Below are 25,834 nucleotides of genomic sequence, written 5' to 3' on the forward strand. Positions count from 1 at the left end.
TCCACCCATCCGCAGTAACAGACAGTACAGTACATCACAGAGTGATCCTACAGAGCTCTGGTCATGTTGTACATCCACTAAGGCCTTATTTTAACGTGTAGATGCGACAGCATGGGTTCAATTCCTACACCAACTGAGGTTAATATGAAGGGTTCTCCTGCTCTACCACTCCCCTCGCCTGAGGTGTGGTGACCCTCAGGTCAAAGTTCCACCAGCCATCTCCATCCCTCATGAGGAAGCAGCCCCATGGTCAGGTAAGACTATGACGACTTGACCTTTTAAGTAATCTTTAAATATCGTTGTGTCCATTATCAGAAAAGGGGAAAAGAGAATGCTGCATTGTTGCAAAGATTCTTTGGAACTCTCTTGGTCAAAACGTGGTGGAGTCTGTGAATATTTTAACGGGGAGATTCCTGATAAACAAGAGGGTGAAAGATGATCAAGGAAAGCTGTAAATGTTGAGTCATCAGATCAGTCACGATCTTCCTGAATGATGGAGCAAACTCAAGGGGGTGAATGGCCTGCGCTTCGTACTAAGTTGTATATTTATATTACAATGAACCACAAGAGGAAATGCCAAGCTGCTTAAAGATAGAGCTCTTGGATTATTAATTGGCATTTTATCTAAAGCTGTCAGTCACAGAGTATGAGAGAATAAAAATCAATCCTATTTTCATCAGCTGTCAGAAGGCATTCAAGATCAAGGCAAAATCATGACGACATAACTTGCACCTTCCCTTCCTCTGGGGAAGGAGGGACAGTTATGAGGGATGTGGCAAATCAGAGGGTCAGGGAGGGAAACGGGAGGGTGAGAGTGTCCGGTGTAGGAAGGGACAAACTGGAAGGGGCAGGGGGTGTTTAGAGAGGAAATTCCAAGTGGCACCAAGGGGGTAAACTCGTACTCTGCCAGCGGCAGCACAATCCAATCTTCTGGAAAAGGCACTGACACTAAGGAGACACAGCAGCTCCCCAATTGTATCCAAGATTCTGAGGTAAAACAACCCTGAACATGGTGAGGGAGACAGAGACTTATCACCGCGTGTTGCTCTGGAATGTCAAAATTAAACAACCTTCAATCTCATTCAACATTTCTTCCTACCACAGAAGGATATAAGATTATGAAAGGATTGGACACTCTGGCAGCAGGAAACATGTTTCCGCTGATGGGTGAGTGCCGAACCAGAGGACACAGCTTAAAAATACGGGGTAGACCATTTAGGACAGAGATGAGGAGAAACTTCTTCACCCAGAGAGTGGTGGCTGTATGGAATGCTCTGCCCCAGAGGGCAGTGGAGGCCCAGTCTCTGGATTCATTTAAGGAAGAGTTGGATAGAGCTCTCAAGGATTGTGGAATCAAGAGTTATGGAGATAAGGCAGGAAGAGGATACTGATTAGGAATGATCAGCCATGATCATATTGAATGACAGTGCAGGCTAGAAGGGCTGAATGGCCTACTCCTGCACCTATTGTCTATTGATTAGCAGGAGAGTTCCCCACAGAGATGGAAATCTGTGTGGAATCAGTTTGAAACTGGAGCCAATTGGAATCCCCCCAGCTAAAGCAGCAGTGATGACATCAAACTGTCAGGAGCCAATCCCACGGCAGTATTCTCACAGAAAGAAAAAAACAGTTAAGATGGACCCTAAATCCTTTCAATTTTACCTTCAATTTTTACAGATAAAAAATAATTTATTCAGACAGGCACATGGAATTGAAATAAATGCTGACAAGTCATGAGCTTTTTAAAAAAAATTGTATTTAAAAATGTGATTTTAAGAGAAATTTGACATTCTGCAAATATAAGATTGCTTTTACAATCTTTTTAAAGAGGTTGTTCCTTGTTAATTCTGATATTATCCTTTTAAAAACCAAACTCCACATCCTGCAACAAAACGTAGTTGTTTAAAAAGGTTTTCACAGCCAGATAAACAGGGTTAAAAAGGCAAGTTCACACCAGTTCAGTGATTTTTAACTATTGCAGAGCGGGGGAGTACAACAGCTCACCCTCACCCCATGCAGAGGTGCAGAATCACCAGCAGCAACTTTCAATTTTCACGTTTAAAATGTGCATGGGCAGATTCCAGAAGGTGCACTCAGCTTCACAGGAGCTACAATGGGGAATGCTGCCAATCTCTCCATCACTAACGTTGCCAAACCCTGGCCAACGTTCAACTTGCTTTGCTGTTTAAACTGACAGACCTTCAGGGCCTGATAAAAAATAAAATATTGTTCCTGCACTCAACTTCATTGAAAATTGCCCGATAGGCTGGGACTTTTCCCTCAGGAGCGTCAGAGGCTGATGGGTGACATTACAGAGGTTTGACAAATTGTGAGGGGTATGGATAGAATGAATAGCCAAGGTCTTTTCCTCGGGGTAGGGGAGTCCAAAACTAAAGGGGAAAGAGGGGAAAGACCTAGAAGGGACCTGAGGGACAACTTTTTCACACAGAGGGTGGTGCATGTCTAGAATGAGCTGGCAGAGGAAGTGGTAGAGGCTGGTACAATTACAGCAATGAAAAGGCATCAGATGGGTAGATGAATAGGAAGGGTTTAGAGTAATAAAGGCCAAATGCTGACAAATGGGGCTCGTTCAGTTTAGAAAACCTAGTCAGCACAGACACATTGGGCCAAAGGGCCTGATTCTATGCTGTATATTTCTATGACAATATAAAGCTAAGCATATATCAATCTACTTCTTAAATATACTCAGGGACCTAATCTTCACAGACTTCGTGGCTGAATTTCACAGGCTGACCAACCTCCGAGTGAAAACACATTTCCCCACCTCAGGGGTAAGTGGTCTATTCTGTACCCTGAGCTTGTGACTCTGTATTTAAGGTTCCCCACTCAGAGGGAAACATCAGGTCTGTCCAGCCCTGTTAGAATTTTATATCTTTCAATTAGGTCAGCCAAAACCCTCGTGAAAACATGCCCAATCTCTCCTCAAACAACAGTCCAGCCAATCATAGTATCAGCATTGTGAACATCCACTGCACACTCTCTGGGAGAGAATATGCTTTCTTACTCATACCAATGATGTTTAAGATGATTATAAGTTGTTAATTCAACAATTTCAAGGGTTCAATGAAAATATTTACATGAGAAGACAGTGCAGCTGTACCTAAGCATTGTCTCAGCAATTGGACAGTTTCCAATCATCATGAACACCAAAACGGCAGCACGGCGCTCCTTCAGCGCCGACCCTCCGACAGCGCGGCACCCCCTCAGCGCACACCCTTCAACAGTGCGGCACTCCCTCACTGCCGACCCACCGACAGTGCGGTGCTCCCTCAGCGCCGACCCTCCAACAGCGCAGCGCTCCTTCAGCGCCGACCCTCCGACAGCGCAGCGCTCCTTCAGCGCCGACCCTCCGACAGCGCGGCGCTCCCTCAGCACCGACCCTCCGACAGTGCCGCACTCCCTCAGCACCGACCCTCCGACAGTGCCGCACTCCCTCAGCACCGACCCTCCGACAGTGCGGCTCCTTCATGTTATAGACCAGGCCAGACCCTCTCAAAATATTTCAAAAACTAACCAGTCCATAACTTTGCTAGTTGTTTTAAAGCAGTTGTAATGCGGATATCCTTGGAGGAATGCAGCTGTCAAACCACTTATTTAGCTTTAAACAAACCAGAATTTATTTACAAGACTACTGAATAAAACACAAACAAAAGAATAACATAACCTATCCGAAAACCCAACAGATTATCCCAACTTAATGATACAGTTTCCAATATTTGCAACAATCCCCATAAATACCACTTGGCACAAAAGGACAAATCAAACCCAGGGTCTTACAGGAGAGATGTCGGAGAGAGGGAGGGGAGCATGGACCGGGTGTCTTTGGGTCCAGCAGCTTCCAAACTGCCTGACTGCTTTCAGTGAATAGCCCAAAAAAACCAAATCCAACCAGAGAAAACCTGAGCTGGGAGAACTGGCCACTCCCCTTTCATTGTACAAGTTTTTTCGTAAAACTTAAAAGCCTTTTGTCTGAGGCAGTATCTGTTAGCTATAATCAAACTGGTCCTAAAACCCTTCAAACCGAGACTTTTCAGAGTCTGTATTGTTTACGACTTCTCTGAACAAATGCCAAGGAGAACATAACCTTGTTATAGGAGCAGTAACATCACACTCAGTACTGACCCTCAGACTGATCCTCCTACTACCAGCTGAACAGGAGTTTAAATAGTATTAAACATGAGAATATCCTGTAGATGCCAAAAATGTGAAACGTAGTCACATGGAAAGAGCAAGTGAATGAATGTTTCAGGTCTTTGACATTTCCTAAGAAATCCTGATATCTACAGTCAGCCGTGATTCCACTCCTACGCACATTCACACTCTCTCTCCACAGAAGTTGTGGAGCTGAAGAGTAACATGCATTGGTCGAGTCAGCATCAGCGACTCACACCCAGACTCTGCCAGTAATTACGAGGACAGAAAATAATGCGATCATGACAAGGTCACCTGTTATTGTGATGGTGGCTCGGCAGGAAATTGCTTTTCTTTGATTAGTGTGATAGGAATCCTGCAGCAAGTAACCCGGCACCTGACTCCCCAAAGCCTAACCGACACTGTCCACAAGGACTATCATGAAAAACAGACAATATAACCATTGCCCCTTGACATTCATTAATCCTCTTCTGTCTACTGACCACTGACCAGAAATTCAGCTCCACTCACCACATAAACACAGTGGCTACAAAGGCTGGTCAGAGACTAGGAATACTGCGACAAGTAACTCACCTCCTGACTCCCCAAATCCTGTCCACCATTTACAAGGCACAAGTCAGGAGTGTAATGGAATACTCCCCACTTGCCCTGGATGGGGGCAGCACCATCAACACCATCCAGGACAAAGCAGACCCCACTTGATTGGTACCACATCTACAAACATCCACACCCTCCACCACTGACGCTCAGTAGCAGCAGTGTGTACCATCAACAAGATGGGCTACAGAAATTCACCAAAGATCCTCAGGCAGCACCTTTGAAACCCACAATCACTTCCAGCTAGAAGGATAGGAGCAGCAGATACACTGGAGATGCCCTACCTAAAAAAGTTCCACCATTCCTTCAGTGCCACTGGGTCAAAATCCTGGAATCCCCTCCCTAAGGGCATTGTGGGTCTAACTACAGCACATGGATGGCAGCGGTTCAAGAAGGCAGCTCACCCCCACCTTCTCAAGGGGGCAACTAGGGATGGGCAATAAATGCTGGGCCCAGACAGTGACACCAACATCCCATAAGTGAATAATACATATACCACTCTAGATCTTTGACAACAACCTGAACTGGCAGTTGGAGCCTCTGTTTAACACCTCACCCAAAAGAGGGTGCCTTCGACAGTGTAACATTGCACAGCAACATCAACTTTGACTTCAAGAAACATATAGAGAGTGTCGGAAAAACTCAGCAGATCTCTAGATCCATCCAGAGACTCTGCCAGGCCTGCTGAGTTTCTCCAGCATTCTCTGTGTTAGTTTCAGGTTTCCAACATCAGCAGTATTTTGTTTTTATATCTTTCCACTCTAGTCCTCAGGAGGGACTGTGAACCCAGGCCTTGCTGGGTTCAAAGGCAAGACCACTGTTCATTGTCCCAACACAAACATGTGCCAATGAGTTTGCTCTTTATTTGGTAACTAACAGCAGGCAGGGATTGACATGTGTGGACATTTCAAAAACAAAAACTCTACACTTCATAAAGTTCCCCGACGATTCAACAGAAGCAAGTGAAGAAATCCCTGACATCACACAATCATCAGCTTTGCTTCCCTCGATGCTGAGGCCTCACCACATGCTGCCTATGTGTAAGTTAAACTGCACATTCTCAGGCAGGCTGCTGTTTGAAAACAATTCAGTCAGATAAATGGACGCCTTTGCCAACTGTCGGCCAACCCATGGATCCCTTGTATGTTCCGAACCCTCGAAATTCAAGTCCCCTTAAAACAAACAGGCAGAGCTGATATCCTCAGTGAAAAGACTGCATTGCAGCACCATCAGCCCAAGCAGGGACACTGTATGCAACAGGTCTACACACAGAGAATCAAGGGCAAGCAGTTTGCAGGCAATTCACAGAATATTCTCTCCCCAATTCCCTGGTTTTAAAACCAAGCCTCGGGACTAATTCAAAAATCCGGATTCAATCTTCAAAATTACAGCATCGCCTCCTGCAAACTTCATTACTCAGCACCTTGCCTGTAACACACACACACACACTCACATATAATCCTGAATAAAAACCTACCTTATATTTCAGGACGGGAAAACCTCCATTTGCATTACTATTTTCATCATCTGTTCACACAATTCCACCTCAGTGTTTGCATTATTGCGATCTGTCCCGGTGAGTGTGTACACACACACACACAGGCTCTGACACTCCGCCCAAAACGGCAACACCGCGGAGCTGTCAATCAGTCCCTCGCTCAAAGACAAATCCTGTTCTGTCCACCGACACAACCCTGCAGTACAGTCCTGCGCAGCCCCAATCTCTCTCTAATCACACCCTTTCATTCTTTAATACCGTGCAGCCCTGATCCTTCAATCTCACGTTCACACCATCCTGGGCAACCCTTCATATTGAAAAAAAGCCCACTCTCTTATGCACCTCCTGTACACGCAGGTAATCTGCAAACAGATCCGTTAGTGTCACAGAACTGTCTTGTGCAAGATGCAAATACCTTCGTTAATTGCAGTCCCGTTCGAACAGGACCTTGCACAAGTTCAGTTGGTGCCAGGAGTTGGCAATCTGCCCGATTAAGATCTCATCCCATCCATGACCTTCAGCACATCACTCCCAGTAGCAGCATGGTGCAGAAATTCCAACCCCTTTCAAAACAATTACCCCAGCCATGCAGAAGGACAAAGGTAGCAGATACATGGGAACACCACCCCCTGCAAGTTCCCCTCCAACTCACTCACCATTCTGACTTGGAAATATGTCACTGTTCCTTCAGAGTTGTGTGTCTAAATCCTGGAATTCCCTCCCTAAAGACGTTGTGGGTCAACCTACAGCATATCGACTGTAGCTGATCATAGCAGCAGCTCCCCACCATCTTTTCAAGGGTCAGCTAGGGACGGGCAATAAATGCTGGTCCAGCCAGTGACACCCACGTCCCAGTGAATGAATAAAAAATTCACATCCAAGCAATGGAGCCAGAAACCTCCTGAGGCGATGCCACGGTGCAGTCCTGGCTAACCAATACATTGCTGTCTTAGGAGACAATGTAGTTTTGGGAAATCATATCTAGTTGCACAAAGATACTGAGCATTTAGGAACTTAAGAACACAGGAACAGGAGTAGGCCATTCAGCCCATCACACCCCTGCCCTGTCATTCTATATCATGACTAATCATCTACCTCAATGCCACTTTCCCTGAGAGATCCTTTGTATGTTGTCTCCAGAAATCTCTGCCTTGAACTTGCTCAATGACTGAGCTTCCACAGCCTCCTGGGACAAGGATTCCAAAGATTCAGCAGCCTTTGGGTGAAGGAACTCTCCTTATCTCAACACAAAACTGTCAGCCTCTTACTCTGAGACTGAGCCGTCTGGTTCTCAACTCATAAATGGATAGAATCTGCATTAAACCTACAATAGGGATGTGATCAAGCCACTAAAGCTAAATAAAATCATTGCAGCAGCATTTGGCCATTCAGCCCAAAAAGTTAACCAAACTTTTTAAGTGACATGGAGCAAAGGCAGGTAACTGGGATCAGTGGGCAGGTCAACTGTTATCTCGTTGAATATTGGACCTTATACGTGGTCGAGCAAAGTGTGCAGCTGACATTGAAAACCTGCAGAGGGATACAGATAGGTTACGGGAGTGGGCAAGGGTCTGATGGATAGAGTATGATGTTGGTAAATGTGAGGTCATCCATCTTGGTTGGAATAGCAGCGAAACAGATTTATTTAAATGGTGAAAAATTCCAGCATACTGCTGAGCAGAAGGAGCTGAGTATTCTTGTGTGCGGATCACAAAGCGTTTGATTGAAGGTGCAGCAGGTAATTCAGAAAGCAAATGAAATATTGTCCTTTGTTGCTAGAGGGAAGAAATTTAAAAACAGGGAGGTTATGCTGCAGCTGAATAGGGTTCTGGTGAGGCCACACCTGAAGTACTGTGTACAGTTTTGGTCTCTTTACTTGAGAAAGGATGTACTGGCACTGGACAGGGTTACAGAGGAGGTTCACTGGGTTGATTCTGGAGTTGGCTCATGAGGAGAGAGTGAGTAGGCTGGAGCTGTACTTATTGGAATTTCGAAGAATGAGATGTGGGGGGGATCTTTTAGAAACGTATAAAATTATGAAGGGGATAGATAAGATAGAAGCAGGGAAGTTGTTTCCACTGGGGGGTGAAACTAGAACTAGGGGCATAGCCTCAAAATAAGGGGGAGCAGGTTTCGGACTGAGTTCAGGAGGAACTTCTTCAACCAAAGGGTTGTGAATCTGTGGAATTCTCTGCCCTAAGAAGCAGGTGAAGCTACATTGTTGAATGTTTGTAAGGCAAAGATAGATAGATTTTTGAACAGTAGATGTTCCAAAATGCATCACCTCACATTTGTTCAGAATAAACTCCATCTGCCATTTCTCTGTCCAAGTCTCCAGTCTATGACCTGCTGTATCCTCTGGCAATCCTCCTCACTATCTGCAGCTCCCCTAATGTTTGTGTTGTCCGTGAGCTTACTGATCAGGTCACCTACATTCTCCTTCAACCTAAAACAAACAACAGGAATCCCAACATTGATCCCTGCAGAACATGACTAGTTACAGTTCTCCAGTCAGAAAACCACCTGTCCATGTGACTCTGTCTTCTAGGGCAGTAATAGGGCAGTAATCATTGACAATAGATTTGTTAGTGTTAGTCAATATTCTTTTCATCAGATATTGCCTGTGATACTCAGCATGTCTGGCGGTATCTCTGGACAGTGAAGCAAAGTTAATGTTTCCAGTCCCATCTGGGCCATTTTTTGGCTTTTCTGTCATTATTTCAGATCTCTAGTAATCTACCAGAATTTACTTCTATCCTTTATCATTTTGTTAAGTTATAAACAGGATAAGCAAAGGCAAAATGGATGGACTTTGCTTTTTTCTCAACAGCTTTGATGAAACTCCAGTCAAGAAAATAATTGCTAGAAACAGTCGCTGAATTTTACAAAAGATACAGAGAACAGTACAACACAGGAACAGGCCCTTCGCCCTACCAAGACTGCCTTTCGAAACTAAAAACCTTTTTCCTCTACACTGTCCATATCCCTCTATTCCCTGCCTATTCATATATTTGTCAAGATGCCTCTTAAACATTGCTATTGTATCCCCTTCCACCACCTCTGCTGGCTGCGCATTCCTGACACTTACCCACCCTCTGTGTAAAACACTTGCCTCTCACATCTCCTTTAAACTTACCCCTTTTTACCTTAAACCCTATGTCCCTCAGAAGTAACACTTCTACCCTGTGAAAAAGACTCCGATTATCCATTTTATCCATGCTTCTCATAATTTTGAGAACTTCTATTAGGTCACCCCTCAGCTTCTGATGTTCAGGTGAAAACAACCCAGTTTGTCCAATCGCTCCTCATAGTGAATATCCTCCAAACCAGATAGCATCCTAATAAACTGTTTCTGTACCCCCTCTGAATCCTACACATCCTTCTGGCAGTGTGGCAATCAGAACTGTACGTGATATTCCAAATGTGGCCTTACTAAAGTTCTTTACAGCTGCAACATACAATTTTTATATTCTACGCTCTGACCAATGAAAGCAAGCACACCATATGCCTTCTTGACCACCTTATCCATTTTTGAGGAGCTATGGACCTGTGTGCCTGGATCCCTCTGTATGTTGATACTACTAAGGGTTCTGCCATTTACTGCATACTTCCCTCCTGCATTAGATGTTCCAAAATGCATCACCTCACATTTGTTCAGAATAAACTCCATCTGCCATTTCTCTGTCCAAGTCTCCAGTCTATGACCTGCTGTATCCTCTGGCAATCCTCCTCACTATCTGCAGCTTCCCTAATGTTTGTGTTGTCCGTGAGCTTACTGATCAGGTCACCTACATTCTCCTTCAACCTAAAACAAACAACAGGGATCCCAGCATTGATCCCTGCAGAACATGACTAGTTACAGTTCTCCAGTCAGAAAACCACCTGTCCATGTGACTCTGTCTTCTAACCAGTTCTGTATCCATCTTACCAGCTCACCACAGATCCCATGTGATTTCACCTTTTGTATCAGCCTGCCATCAGGGTGATAGCCCTTGTCAAAGGCCTTGCTAAAGTCTATATAGCCAACATCTACTGCCCTAGCCTCATCAATCATCTTTGTCACTTCCTCAAAAAACTCAATCAAGTTTGTGAGACATGACTTTCCTACACAAAGTCCATATTTTTCCAAATGTGAGTAAATCTTATCCCTGGTAATTTCACTACCACTTTGGTAGTGAGGTTAGAGAGATTAGACAAACTGGATTTGTTTTCAATTGAAGATTTTTATGGGCCTGTAATTTCCCTGTTGCCTATCTTAAAGCAGTGATGGCTATTCTCCAGTCCCCTGGACCCTCTCCAGTGCCTAAAGAGGATATAAAGGTTTTGCAAAAGGCTCCAGTAATATCCTCACCTGCCTCCCTTGGCATTCTGGATTAGATCTCATCAGGTCCTGGCAACTTGTCTACCTTAATGCTTCTTAAAGCACCCAAAACCTTTTTTTTAAATTAAAATGTTGACATGCCCTGGAATATCAATGTACCCCTCCCAAGTCTCACCATCCACCAGGTACATTCTCCTTCCTCAATACCAATGTAAAAGTACTCATTAACGGCTTCACCCATTTCCTCAGGGTCTACATAAATTTTCACCTTTGCCCTTGAGTAGACTTACCCTTTCTCTCGCTACCCTGTTGCTCCTTATATACCTATCAAGCTCCTTGGGATTTTCCTTAATCCTATTTGAAGACAGTTCATGGCCCTTTTAGCTCTCCTAATGCCATGTTTGAGTTCTATCCTGCTATCTTCCTATTCTTTGAGGGCTCTGTCTGTCTTCAGTTTCCTAAACCTTACATATACCTCCTTATTTTTTTGAGTAAACTCGTAATTTCTCTTGTCATCCAAGATTCCCAAATCTTGGCATACTTATCATTCATTTTCACAGGAACATGCTAGTTGTGAACTTGAATCAACTTTTCATAACACTACACACAGATGTGTACAATACTTGCATGCATCATGGAGTTGGATTTTGAAACTATGTACTATCACATTAACCTAATTTATGTGCACAAGTTTTGGTGAATATCCCATGAAAAATATACCACAAAAACAAAGTGTGCTACAGAAACACAGCAGATCCAACCTTTTATCAAAGGGTCCCTGGACTCAAAATGTTAACTCTGCGTTTCCTCTCTCCACAGATGCTGCCAGATCTGCTGAGTTTCTCTAGCAATTTCCATTCTTGTTTCAGATTTCCCCAGCATTTCTCAATTCTCTGAGATTGTTTGAGTAATGTGTCACCTGATTTGGGAATCAGACAAACGATGTACAGCTCTGAAAAGAATAATCAACCTGAGATGACAAAGGAGCTGGCCTGGGGGACTTTACTGATTAGCAAATAGTCACACTATATTATGGAAAGATAACAAGATAAGTATGGATCACAATGAGTTTTCAGCTCATCCATCCAAACAACCCTGCACACCCCTTATCACAGAATGTAATTGCCTCATAAATAACACCCTTTAGGCCCGATGGGAGCTCATCAGCAACCTTAATTGTTCCCCACAAGAAGAACTTCCTTACTTAATAGTTTTCCTGCAAGAAATGTTGCTGAAATGAATACTGCAAAATGAGGAAGTGTGCAGCAACTCAGGCAGCCTAGTGAGTGAGCGAGCGAGCGATCGATCTGTCTGTGAGCTGTCATCAGAAATCAAAAGAGGTGTGTGACAGGATGGAAAACGGAATGGATCAAATGACAAACGAGTTGGAAGTGCAACTCAAAAGGGAGTTGTCTTTGTTGGATCTGGTGTTGGGAACAACCCATGGACAGTTTATGGCTTGGAATAGTTTGCTGCTGTCAACTGAGTCTTGAAGAGTCTCTCATCTTAAAGACAATGCAGTTTATTGTACAACAACAATCAGTTACAGGTTACTTTAGAAAGATTGATTTAATTATTTAGTGTAGTGAATCAGTTTAATTAATTAATTTTAGCTTAGTTAATCAGTTTACCAATCAATTAAATTAATGGTAAACTGTTTAGCTAAACTAAATAATTCCTGAAACAAAAACAGAACTTTCTGGAAAAGCTTAGCAGGTCTGGCAGCATCTGTGGAGTGAGATCAGAGTTAATGTCCAGAGCTGTTCTCATCTTTTCACTGAGCACTTACCAGTCTTCAGAGCAATGTGAGATAGCCAACTTTTGCCCCATTGTGTTTCATTGTTCTTTGTTGGTGTTGCTGAGCTTTTCCAGCAACTTCTGCTTTTGTTTCTGATTTACAGAATTCTCAGTCTGTTGGGTTTCTAAATAATTCCTGTGGCGGCTTGATGGGCTGAATGGCTTTCCTCTGTGCTGTAACAATGCTGAGATGAACATTGTCACAATCCATCATCAGTTTGGGTGGAGTGTAACTCAGTGCCTAACATTAATCCTTGCAGAACCATCACCGACTGCGAAAGGAACAGGACAAAGAAAGGAAGAAAATTGTGAGTAGAGAAGGTGTGAATGGCAGAATGGTGGTCAGCTGCCAACTGACAGCAAAAGAAAACAGATAAAGAATCTAAACAGAAATACACAACCACAACAAAGAAAAAAGAAACACAATGGGGCTGACATTGCTATCTAAAGTTGTTCCAAAAGCTGCAAGTGCTCAGTGAAGAGATGTGATGCTGTTTGTTCAGGTCGGTCAAAACAATGACTGCAGATGCTGGAAACCAGATTCTGAATTAGTGGTGCTGGAAGAGCACAGCAGTTCAGGCAGCATCCAAGGAGCAGCGAAATCGACGTCGATTTCGAAGCTACTTGGATGCTGCCTGAACTGCTGTGCTCTTCCAGCACCACTAATTCAGAATGCTGTTTGTTCAGCTTGTCTGGAGTCTTCCCTAGAACACTGGGGTGATCGAGGCTGGAGATGTGGCATGGGGCAACAAATGAAATGTCAGATGGCTGGAAGCTCGGGATAAAGCTTACAGAGTGAATGGAGGCAGTTCTGCAATGTGCTCACCCAAACTGCATTTGGCTTTCCCACCCTTCCAGTTTATCTTAGATGGTGTCCAGCTTTCTATGTGTGTGTCACACCCACAGGTCACCTTCAAGTATTCCAGCACAAGCTTGATTTATGACTTGTTGCTTGCGGGAGGGTTTTGAGGGACCAATCGCTCCATCACTCAGCACTCATCACCCAGCCTGTGTCTTGCCCTTTGAACCAAGGTAGGGTGGCACGGCGGCTCAGTGATTAGCACAGCACCAGTGACCCGGGTTCGATTCCAGCCTCGGGTGACTGTCTGTGCGGAGTTTGCGCACACTCCCTGTGTCTGTGTGGGTTTTCTCTGGGTGCTCCAGTTTCTTCCCACAGTCCAAAGATGTGCAGGTCAGGTGAATTGGCCATGCTAAGTTGCCTGTATGTTAGGTGCATTAGTCAGAGGGAAATGGGTCTCAGTGGGTTACTCTTCAAAGGGTCAGTGTGGACTGTTGGGCCAGTTTCCACACTGTAGGGGAATCTCATCTATTCTTAATACAAGGTGCTGATATGGGAAGTGATGACCCCCATGATGCTCCTGGTGAAAGGCTGGGCAACGGTGATGCTATTAATCATTAGTAGGGACACAGCTCAGCCTTACTGCTTACAGGTACTTACACAGCACTGTTAGCAGCTGCATGTCAGTCCAGAGCTGGGTGCTCTGAGCTTTCCCAGGGAAGGAAGACAGGGACAGTTTGAGCAATGCAACGTGATGTGATGTGTCAGATACACAGTAACCCAATTTCTCCTCCTCATCTGATTGAGCCCATGTTATCAATCAGCCTTCCAGCGTTATCGAGTGGCTGAGCAATCAAGGCTGTAGGTGCCAGATTTTACAAAACGTTTGGGACAGCGGCCAGTTGCACTGCACTCACAAACTTTGACAATCATCACTGCAATGTAAAGGCATTGGGACATCTGGTTGTCGTGAAAGGTACTTTATAAATGCACATCTTTCTATTCATATGAAATCATAGAATCCCTACAGCATGGAAACAGGCCATTCAGCCCAACAAGTCCACACCGACTCTTTGGCGATTAACCCATCCAGACCCATCCCCCTAGCCTATTGCTTGACATTTACCCTGACTAATACACCTAACCTATACATCCCTGAACACTATGGGCTATTCACCTAAACTGCACATCTTTGGACTGTGGGGGGAAACTGAAACACCTGGAGCAAACCCACACAGATGCAGGGAAAATGTGTAAACTCCACACAGACAGTCGCCCAAGCCTGCAATTGAACCTGGGTCCCTGGTGCTGTGAGGCAGCAGTGCTAACCACTGAGCCACCATGCTGCCCCGTGGTGGGCACGTTGTTTCCCTTGCTTCCCCAAATATTAACAAACATCAGTCCACAAGATTGAAAGTCCAGACTGATCCTGAATTTTCACACTATCCCGTTCCAGAAGCTAATCGCTCTTGGTCTACATTCCTGAAATTGTTCACGTTGCCCTTTACTTTTGGAATTCCTGCCTGTTGTATTTCTTTCATCCCCAGGACACTTCAGTTTTGGATTTCATTTGGTATTCTGACACAGGGGCAGCACAAAATCATTTCGTCTGCCAAGGGATATTATTTAGGGATGCTCGGGGAGGATTAATAAGGTCCCAGGTTTACCATTCCCAGGAATAAAAGACAGGCAAAAAGCTGTTTGCAATTCCCAAAACACCAGTAAAGAGCCCAGAATCCCTGTAATGCAATCATGAAGCAAATTATTCAGTGACTCTGAGCCAATGGCCCAGGAAATTAGCTACTTTTGTTCAAATTGAAATCAAAGTAGATTGCATTCTTCGTTACACTAGGTCTGTTTGCCCAATTGCCGCATCCTTTCACAGAAGGTCTGGGAAGTGAATCAACCACACTGCCCCTGGCCCAACATTTCAACTCCCCCTCCCACTCTGCTGAGGACATGCAGGTCCTGGGCCTCCTCCACCGTCGTTCCCTCACCACCAGACGCCTGGAGGAAGAACGCCTCATCTTCTGCCTCGGAACACTTCAACCCCAGGGCATCAATGTAGACTTCACCAGTTTCCTCATTTCCCCTCCCCCCACCTTACCCCAATTCCAGCTTTCCAGCTCTGCACTGTCCTCATGATCTGTCCTACCTGTCTATCTTCCTTCCCACTCCACCCTCCCCTCTGACCAACCACCTTCATCCCCACCCCCATTCACCTATTGTACTCTTTGCTACCTTCTCCCCAGCCCCACTCCCCCCATTTATCTCTCCACCCTGGAGGCTCCCTTCCTCTATCCCTGATGAAGGGCTTTTGCCCGAAATGTCAATTTTCCTGCTCCTCGGATGCTGCCTGACCTGCTGTGCTTTTTCAGCACCACTCTGACCTAAAATCTGGGAAGTGAATCCTATCAAGGATGGACATCTCAGAATTCTATCAATAAATTCTGTGCAACTTGGTGGAAAACTTTGAATTTTACAGACAGAGAGAAGGATTTAATCAGCAGGTATATACCCAACTGATAATTATTGTAAAGGTAAAGTTGCTATAGTCTTACCAGATTATGGGGCTGTCCTCTCATTAAAGAGGGAGGTGATTGGTGGGGGTTTAACCTGAGGGTCACTGTTCCTCAGGGGAAGGGAGAGGTTGAGAAGGAGAGTCCTTCCTGGTAACCTCAGCCAGTGTGGGAATTGAACCCAAGGTATTGGTATCACCGTACATCGCTGTCCAGTCAAATCAACTAACCAACCCCTGTGAAAGCTGTATTCTTGGTGTGATTTAATAATATCAATATTTTGAGGGAGTTGAAGTTCTAACTTTATTGGAAACTATCTTACTATAGCTACCCCAAAACTGTACAAGAAACAGAGCAAGATCATGAGACATTGCATCACTTTGTGTAATGATATATTTTGTATTTGACTAGCTGATTACACATTTGGAACTAATTTATTTTATTGTAGTAATTAACCATAGTCCATGAGAAACCATTAACATCTCTCTCTGTTAGTTCTATAACTTGAGGGAGACCTCTCCCATTTGAAAATGAGCCAAGGAAGGAGAGAGGACCTTTCTTACAGCCAGTGCCCACATCATTCTACAGCACAGTCTGAGTTAACCAACTCCCCATTACCCAGAGTTAATCAAGTGGACAATCTCCCTGAGCAATTCATTCTTTTTGGTCATCAGCAGAGGCAATATATCATGAATTTAACTTTCCTAAAAGCTTTCTAATAAACACTAGGTCCATTTTGTGAGTCATCACCACTGCCTCTAATCACCCTTTCACTGTAACAATTAGATTTAGAATCTTTGCAAACACATTAGACCAAGGGATAAGACTCCCACTGTCAAAATATTCAGGACCTTTTGTTCTCTCAGCAGCCCTCAGGGTCAATTTGATGGGACATCTGGTGCTAATACATTTCCTCTCTGTACTCGGCTGCTACACTGCATGATGTCAGAGAAAAGAAAATCTTTGAACATTGTGAATGTTAGAGAAATGAAATCAGCCGATGTCCCCAAACTCTGTTGGTTTTGTGCAGTTCCTCATGGTGTATCCTGCTCACATTGTTAAAGCCATACTACAAGCATCCTCAGCCCCTAATCTTCGAGTTGACAGACTCATTAAAGAGCGAGAGGTGATCAGGGTTACAACTGTAAGCTGTAGAGGGTCAGATCTCCTGGAGGAGAGTGATTTCTGAAACAGGCTGCCCTGTTTTACTGAATTCCTTCACGTGACATCTGAAGATGTTTCTGATCACCTCTGACAAAGGGATGGAGAAGTATTTCCCAAGTCTGTCTAATCCTGTTAGAATTTTGTAAGTTTCTATGAGATTCCCCCTCATTCTCCCAAACTCCAATGAAACTATTCCTAGCCAATCCAGTCTCTCCTCGTACATCAGTGCTGCCATCCCCTTTCACAGTATTCTAGGTGTGGTTAGATCCCTGTATAAATTAAACATTATACTTTTTGTTTTATAAGGGTGAGAACTAGGTGGTCTTATTGAAACATAGAAGACCCTCAGGGATTTGACAGATTGTTTGTCCGTGTGGGAAAGTCTACAATGAGGGGTCTCTCATTTAAGGTGGAAATGAGGATCTTCTTTCTTCACAGAGGCTGGTGTGCCTGTGCAATTCTCTTCCCCAGTGCACAGGCGGATCATTGAATATTTTAAAGACTGAGGTAGATAGATTCTGCCATCACAAGGAAACAGAGAAAATACGATGGGAGTAGGCCATTCGGCCCTCTGTGCCTGCTCCACCATTCAATGTGATCATGGCTGATCATGCAATCTCAGTATCCCATTCCCGCCCTCTCCCCATACCCCTTGATCCCTTTAGCTATAAGGGCCACACCCAGCCCCCTCTTGAATCTATCTAATGAACTGGTCCAACAGCTTCCTGCAGGAGAGAATTCTATAGGTTCACAACTCTCTTAGGGAAGAAATTCTTCCTCATCTCAGCCTTGAACAGCTTTCTCCTGATTCTTAGACTGTGATCCCTAGTTCTGGACTTCCCCAACACTGGGAACATTCTCCCTGCATCTAGCCTGTCCAAGCCCTTCAGGATTTTATATGTTTGTATAAGAGCCACTCCCTCCACACTCTCAAATTCAAGCGGATACAAACCCATCCATCCAGTCTTTCCTCATATGAATGTCTTGCCATCCCAGGAATCAATCTGGTGAATCTTCGCTGGACTCCCTCAACAGCAAGAATGTCCTTCCTCAGAGCAGGAGACAAAAATTGCACACAATACTCTGGGTGTGGCCTCACCAAGGCCCGTATAACTGCAGCAAGGCAGCCTTATTCCAATACTCAAACCCTCTCGCTATGAACGACTGCATGCCATTAGCTTTCCTCAATCTGTCCCAAGTCACCGTGCAGCCACTTAGCATCCTCCTCAGAGCATACACTGCCACCCAGCTTAACATCGTTGTTGGAGACATGGCATTCACATCCTGCATCCAAATGAATAACGTATATTGTGAACAGCTAAGGTCCCAGCACTGAATCCTACGGCACCCCACACATCACTGCCTGCCGCTCTGAAAAGGACCCATTTATTTCAACTCTCTGCTTCCTGTCTGCCAACTAGCTCTCTATCCATGCCACAAGCTTTAAACTTCCTTACTAATCTCTTGTGTGGAACCTTGTCAAATACCTTTTGGAAATCCAGATACACAACATCCACTTATTCATCTTTGTCCACTCAACTGGTCACATCCTCAAAAAATTCCAGAAGACTGGTTAAGCATGATTTCCCTTCAGCGAATCTGTGCTGTCCAGGATCAATTATGTCACCGCTTTCAAAATGTTCAGTTATTACATGTTTAAGAATTGAGGCCAACATTTTGCCCACCATCAATGCCAGGTTGATCAACCCATAATTTCCCGTTTTCTTTCTCCCTCCTTTTTTAAAGAGTGGAGTTACATTAGCTAACTCCTGTCCACTGGAACTCTTCCACATTGTACAGAATGCTGGAAAAATGATCACTAATGCATCCTCTATTTCTAGGGCTGCTTTCTTAAGTACTCTGGGATGCAGAGCATGAACCCCTGGGGTCTTATCAGGTTTTAATCCGTCAATATCCCCAATACCATTTCTTGACCGAGAAGGATTTTCTTCATTTCTCCTTCGTGCTTGACTGTTTGTCTCCTAGCATTACTTGTGCCCTCCTTAGTGACGACAGATCAACTAGTCTGCCATCTCTTTGCTGTCCATTATGAAATTCACCTGATTCTAACTGCAAGGGACCTATGTTTGTCTTTACCAGTCTTTTTCTCTTCACATATTTTTTACTTTTATGTTTTCTGCAAGCTTATTTTCATGTTCTATTTTCCCCTTCTGAATTAAACCCTTTGTCCTGCTCTGCTGAATTGTAAATTTCTCCCAGTCCTCAGGCTTGCTGCATTCCCTGGCCAATCTATATGCCTCCTTTTTGGCTTTAACACCATTCCTGATTTCCTTTGTTAGCCATGGTTGAGCCACCTTCTCTGTCTTACTCTTACACCAGACAGGGATGTACAATTATTGAAGTTCAGCCCCTTGTTCTTCAAACGGGCAGCACAGTGGCCTCACAGCGCCAGAGACCCAGGTTCAATTCCCGCCTCAGGTGACTGACTGTATAGAGTTTGCACATTCTCCCCGTGTATGTGTGGGTTTCCTCTGGATGCTCCAGTTTCCTTCCACAATCCAAAGATGTGCAGGTCAGGTGAATTGGCCTTGCTAAATTGCCCATAGTGTTAGGTAAGGGGTAAATGTAGGGGTATGGGTGGCTTGCGCTTCGGCGGGTCAGTGTGGACTTGTTGGACCGAAGGGCCTGTTTCCACACTGTAATGTAATCTAATCTAAAAAAGTAATCTAATCTAATCTAAATGTCTGATTGCCTATCCACCATCAACTCCTTAAGTATCCTTGGCCAGTTTTACCTAGCCAATGCATGCCTCATATCAAAGTTAGCTTTCTTTAAGTTCAGGACCCTAGTTTCAGATTTAATTGTGTCACTCGCCATCTTAATGAAGAATTCTACAATATTATGGTCATTCTTCCCTAAAGGATCTCGCACCACAATGCTGCTAATTAATCCTCTCCCGTTACACAATACCCAGTCTAGGATGGCTTGCTCTCTATTTGGCTCCTCGACATATTGGTTGAAGAAACCAGATCATGCATTCCAGGATATCCTTCTCCATCGCATTGCTACCAGTTTGGTTAGACCAATAATATATAGATTGAAGTCACCCGTAATAACTGCTGTACCCTTACTGCATGCATCTCTAATTTCCTGTTTGATGCCATTCCCAAAAAATCAAAAGTTAATGAGAGGTAAACATGGAATTATGGGCACAGTCAGATCAGGCATGTTCCTATTGAATGGCAGACCTGGTTTGAGGGACCAAATGGCCGCCTCCTGTTCTTAGTTTGTATGTTGGCATGTAATTGTTGTATCAGTGCCACCCAGAACAATGTTTATTTTAACAATTAACTTATGACATTGGTTGTACAGCTCCAACTATAAGTGTTTAACCCTGCAGGAATCTTAATAAAGCCTTATCATAATGATCAGTTTGTCCACGAATCCAGATTTTCGATATAGCCTGTTGTAGGTGCTGTAGAACCAACCATTCACAGCTAATGAGAAATTGCTGGAGAAACTCAGAATATCTGGTAGCAATTATTGAGAGAGAAAGACTGAGTTAACAGTTTGTGTCTAGGTATAACTCTTCAGAGTTGACATTTCTTCAGGTTTTTTTTCAAGTTTCCAGCATCTGCAGTATTTTGCTTTCACAAACAGTTAATTGTTGGCACTAATCCTCCTTTCTACTCTACTGAATAAATGATATAGTGTTTCAGAGGTGGGTGAACATTGTGTCATTAAATGCACACAATATCTTAGAGTCAGAGTCATAGAGATGTACAGCATGGAAACAGACCCTTCGGTCCAACCCGTCCATGCCGACCAGATATCCCAACCCAATCTAGTCCCACCTGCCAGCAATTGGCCCATATCCCTCCAAACCCTTCCTATTCATATACCCATCCAAATGCCTCTTAAATGTTGCAATTGTACCAGCCTCTACCACTTCCCCTGCAGCTCATTCCATACATGTACCTCCCTCTGCATGAAAACGTTGCCCCTTGGTTTTCTTTATATTCTTCCCCTCTCACCCTAAACCTAAGCCCTCTAGTTCTGGACTCCCCCACCCCACCCCCCACCCCCACCCCTCCCCAGGGAAAAGGCTTTGCCTACTTACCCTATCCATGCCCCTCGTGATATTATAAATCTCTATAAGGTCACCCCTCAGCCTCCGAAGCTCCAGGGAAAACAGTCCCAGCCTGTTCAGCCTCTCCCTGTAGCTCAAATCCTCCAACCCTGGCAACATCCTTGTAAATCTTTTCTGAATCCTTTCAAGTTTCACAACATCTTTCCAATAGGAAGGAGACCAGAATTGCATGCAATATTCCAATAGTGGCCTAACCAATGTCCTGTACAGCTGCAACATGACCTCCCAACTCCTGTACTCAATACTCTGACCAATAACGAAAAGCATACCAAACGCCTTCTTCACTATATTCATCCTGCTCAGGTACGTTATGACACACCTCCAGCGCTGTGACACTTGTACCCAGACCTCATCATTCAAAGGTAGAGCCACCAGAACAACACCTCAAGAAATCCTTCAACTCTTGTTGCTACTCTTTCAAAATAAAACTTGAACTAGTTGGACAATAATCACCCTTTAGACAGTAATCCCCCTTTCTGTGCTGAATACTGGGGCTAAGGGCCTTTTTGGTCTACAGAGGTAGAGGATAAACTTACTAGTGAGTCTTAATGAGAAGAGGTATTTATTTTCTTACATTATAGCAATAGGTTTAAATTACATATAAATCTCTGGGATCTGATATAGTATATCCCAGAGTGTTGTGAGAAATTAGGGAGGAAATTGCAGTGGCCCTTTTAGAAGTATTTGTATAATCTATAACTAGGGGTGAGGTGCTGCACAACTAAAAAGAGGCTAATGTTGTGCCTTTGTTTAAGGAGAGATGTAAAGAGAAGCCTTGGAACTACAGACCTGTGAGTCTGACTTCAGTGGCGGCTACGTTATTGGAGTTGATTCTGAGAGATAGGATTTACATGCATTTAGAGAGAAAAAGACTGATTAGGGATAGTCAGCATGGTTTTGTGTGTGGGAAATCATATCTAAAATGTAATTGAGTTTTATGAGGAGTTAATCAAAAAGATTGATGAGGACAGAGTGGTGGAATTTGCCTACATCAACTTTAGTAAAGCCTTTGACAAGGTTCTGCATGGTAGACTGATTAGTAAAGTTAGATCACATAGGATTCAGGGAGAGAGTGTGGTTGTGCAGGGTTGTTTTTTGGACTGGAACCCTGTGACCAACGATGTTCCACAGGGATCGGTGCTGGGTCCACTGGCCGTTTGTCATTTATTGAAATGATTTGGATGAGAACATAGGAGGCATGATCAGTAAGTTTGCGGACGACACCAAGATTGGTGATATAGTCAACAATGAAGAAGGTTATCTAAGATTACAAAAAGGGATCTTCATCAATTGGGCTAAAGGGCTGAGGAGTGTCAGATGGAGTTTAATTTGGATAAATGTGAGGTGTTGCAATTTGGTAAGACAAACAAGGATAAGATTTATACAATTTTGGTCAGGCCCTAGGGAGTATTTTCAAACACAGAAACCTAGGGGTTCAGGTACATAATTCTTTGAAATTTGCATCACAGGTAGACGGGGTGGGGCCAGGGTTGGTTAAGTAGCCATTTAGCATGCTTGCCTTCATTGTTCAGACCTTTGAGAATAAGAGTTGTGGTTGTACAGAAAGTTGGTGAGGCCACCTTTAAGTACTGTGTGTAGTCCTGGTCGCCCTGTTATAGGAAAGACATTATTAAATTGGAGAGGGTTCAGAAAAGAGCTACCGGGATGATGCCAGGACTGGAGGGTTTGAATTACAAGGAGAGACTGAATTAGGGCTGGGACCTTTTACGCTGAAGCGTAAGAAGTTGAGGTTTATAAACCTTATAGAGGTTCATAAAACCATGAGGGGCAAAGATAAGGTGAAGAGTTAAGAGTTTCTCTCAGGTGGGTGAGTTCAAAGCTAGGGGGAATATTTTTATGGTGAGAGGCGAAAGTTTTAAAAGGGACCTGAAGGGCAACTTTTTCACAAAACAGATGGTTTGTATGTGGAATGAACTGTCAGAGGAAGTGATAGATGCAGGTACAGTTACAACATTTAAAAGACATTTGAATGGGTATGTGAATAGAGGTATATGGGCCAAATGCAGGGAAGTGGGACTGGTTTAGTTTGGGAAGCTTGATCAAATTGGATCAAAGGGTTGTTTCTGTGCTATATCACTCTATGACTCTATAACTAGGGTTAGGCAATAAATGCTGGCCCAGCCATTGATGTCCATGTCCTATGAGTGAAAAGAAAATAGCTAATAGATTAACAGTGGAAAGGTAACAAGTCCTAAGGCATATAGTTGGTGTATCTGTTCAAATTGCCCATCAGGCTCTCCTTCTCAAATTATTCCTCCTTTTGGCCACTTTTGGAATATTGCATGCAGTTCTGGTCTCCTTCCTATCAAAAGGAATGTGAACGTGAAAGCGTTCAGAAAAGATTTACAAGGATGTTGCTAGGGTTGGAGGATTTGAGCTATCGGGAGAAGTTGAATAGGCTGGGGCTGTTTTCCCTGGAGCATCAGAAGCTGAGGGGTGACTTTATAGAGGTTTACAAAATTATGAGGAGCATGGATATGGTAAATAGACAGATCTTTTCCCTGGGGTGGGGGAATCCAGACCTAAAGGGCATCAGTCTGGGGTGAGAGGGGAAAGATATAAAAGGGACCTAAGGGGTAACGTTTTCACTCAGAGGGTGATACGTGTATGGAATGAGCTGCCAGAGGAAGTGGTGGAGGCTGGTACAATTACAACATTTAAAAGGCATTTGGATGGGTATATGAATAGGAAGGGTTTGGAGGGATATGGGTCAACATGGAAGAATGTGACCAAAGGGTCTGTTTCCGTGCTGTCCATCTCTGGGACTCTCTGACTGTATGAGAAGTGATCTCGTAAAGACCAATACAATTCCTCAATGGAAAGGCAGTATCAATGAAGGAAAGATGGCTCCTATTGCTGGGGTCTGGACAACTGGAGACACAGTATCTTTTCTCATTCATTCACAAAATGACGGCATCACTGGCTAATCCAGCATTTATTGCCGATCCCTGAGAGGCAGCCACATCGCTGTAGGTCTGGAGTCACGTGTAGACCAGACCAGGTAAGGATCAAAACTGAAAGAACTGTGGGTGCTGTAAATCAGAAACAAAAACAGAAATTGCTGGAAAAGCTGTAAAGAAAAAGAACTCTCAGTTTGCTCCCTCTATTAGTCTCCCCATCACCACAGCCAGCTGAGTGGAGCTGTGACAGTGGATAAACAACACAACCCCACTCTGGCTGTCTGACAGAAGGCAGAGAGTTGGGATAAAAGGTTCTTTTTCAGAATGGCAGCCGGTGACGAGCGGTGTCCCGCAGGGTTCAGTGTTGGGGCCGCAGCTGTTCACATTATATATTAATGATCTGGATGAAGGGACTGGGGGCATTCTAGTGACGTTTGCTGATGATACAAAGTTAGGGGGACAGGCAGGTAGTACTGAGGAAGTGGAGAGGCTGCAGAAGGATCTAGACAGTTTGGAAGAGTGGTCCAGGAAATGGCAGATGGAATTCAATGTGAGCAAATGCAAGGTCTTACACTTTGGAAAAAAAAATACAAGCATAGGCTACTTTCTAAACGGTGAGAAAATTCATAAAGCCAAAGTACAAAGGGATCTGGGAGTGCTAGTTGAGGATTCTCTAAAGGTCAACATGCAGGTTGAGTCCGTGATTAAGAAAGCGAATGCAATGTTGTCATTTATCTCATGAGGGTTGGAATATAAAAGCACCGTTGTGCTACTGAGACTTTATAAAGCTCTGGTTAGGCCCCATTTAGAATACTGTGTCCAGTTTTGGTCCCCACAACTCAGGAAGGACATACTGGCACTGGAGCGTGTCCAGCGGAGATTCACACGGATGATCCCTGGAATGATAGGCAAACGGCTGAGGGTCCTGGGATTGTATTCATTGGAGTTTAGAAGATTAAGGGGAGATCTAATAGAAACTTACAAGATAATACATGGCTTGGAGAGGGTGGACGCTAGGAAATTGTTTCCGTTAGGCGAGGAGACTAGGACCCGTGGACACAGCCTTAGAATTAGAGGGGGTAAATTCAGAACAGAAATGCGGAGACATTTCTTCAGCCAGAGAGTGGTGGGCCTGAGGAATTCATTGCCGCCGAGTGTAATGGAGGCCAGGACGCTAAATGTCTTCAAGGCAAAGATTGATAAATTCTTGATGTCACAAGGAATTAAGGGCGACGGGGAGAATGCGGGTAAGTGGAGTTGAAATGTCCATCAGCCATGATTAAATGGCGGAGTGGTCTCGATGGACCGAATGGCCTTGCTTCCACTCTTATGTCTAATGGTCTTATAGTCATCTTCAGTTCCCTTCACGATTAACCAGTTAGGGACAACAATGGTCAAGTTACCACTGTCCCAGAGGATGGTAGTGCAGCCCTCTCATTAAAGGGAGACAACTCAGGTGAGTTTAATCTGAGAGTCTTCACACCTCAGCAGAGGGGTAAGGTCAAGAAGGTGGAACCTTCATGGTCACCTCAGCTGGGGTGGGAATTGAATCCATGGTGTTGGCATCATTCACCAGCTGGCCAGCCTACCGCTGTGTAGGCTAATGTACAATCAGTAAAACAGCATCGTGCTCTCTGTCTATAGACACATCACTGATGCAGCTGCTGCTAATGGCAAGTTATTTGGTGTAAGTTATTGCGGGTGCAGGAATCACCACAATGCAAGTGGCAATTTGAATTTTAGATTTTCTCTCATGGCAAGGTCAGCACTAGTATCCCAGGCTATTTCTGAGGGTCATTCAGAGCTGCCAGATGAAGTGGTGGAGGCTGGTACAATTACAGCATTTAAAAGGCATTTAGGTGGATACATGTATACAAATGAGGTTAGAGGGATTTGGGCCAAATGCCAGCAAATGGGACTAGATTAATTTAGGA

The 25,834-nt window shown here is 44.2% G+C and overlaps 1 protein-coding gene across 1 annotated transcript in view; it reads right to left on the minus strand.

The window, feature by feature from the left end:
- Positions 1 to 6,388, minus strand: part of frmd4a (FERM domain containing 4A) — a 773,221-nt gene extending 766,833 nt beyond the window's left edge. Inside the window, exon 1 of the mRNA XM_072563058.1 lies at positions 6,248 to 6,388. The gene's annotated coding sequence lies outside the window, so the exon portion shown is untranslated. The remainder of the gene's footprint in view (positions 1 to 6,247) is intronic.
- Positions 6,389 to 25,834: the final 19,446 nt, after the last annotated feature.

Source organism: Chiloscyllium punctatum, chromosome 44, assembly GCF_047496795.1.
Source record: "Chiloscyllium punctatum isolate Juve2018m chromosome 44, sChiPun1.3, whole genome shotgun sequence".
Classification (NCBI taxonomy): domain Eukaryota; kingdom Metazoa; phylum Chordata; class Chondrichthyes; order Orectolobiformes; family Hemiscylliidae; genus Chiloscyllium; species Chiloscyllium punctatum.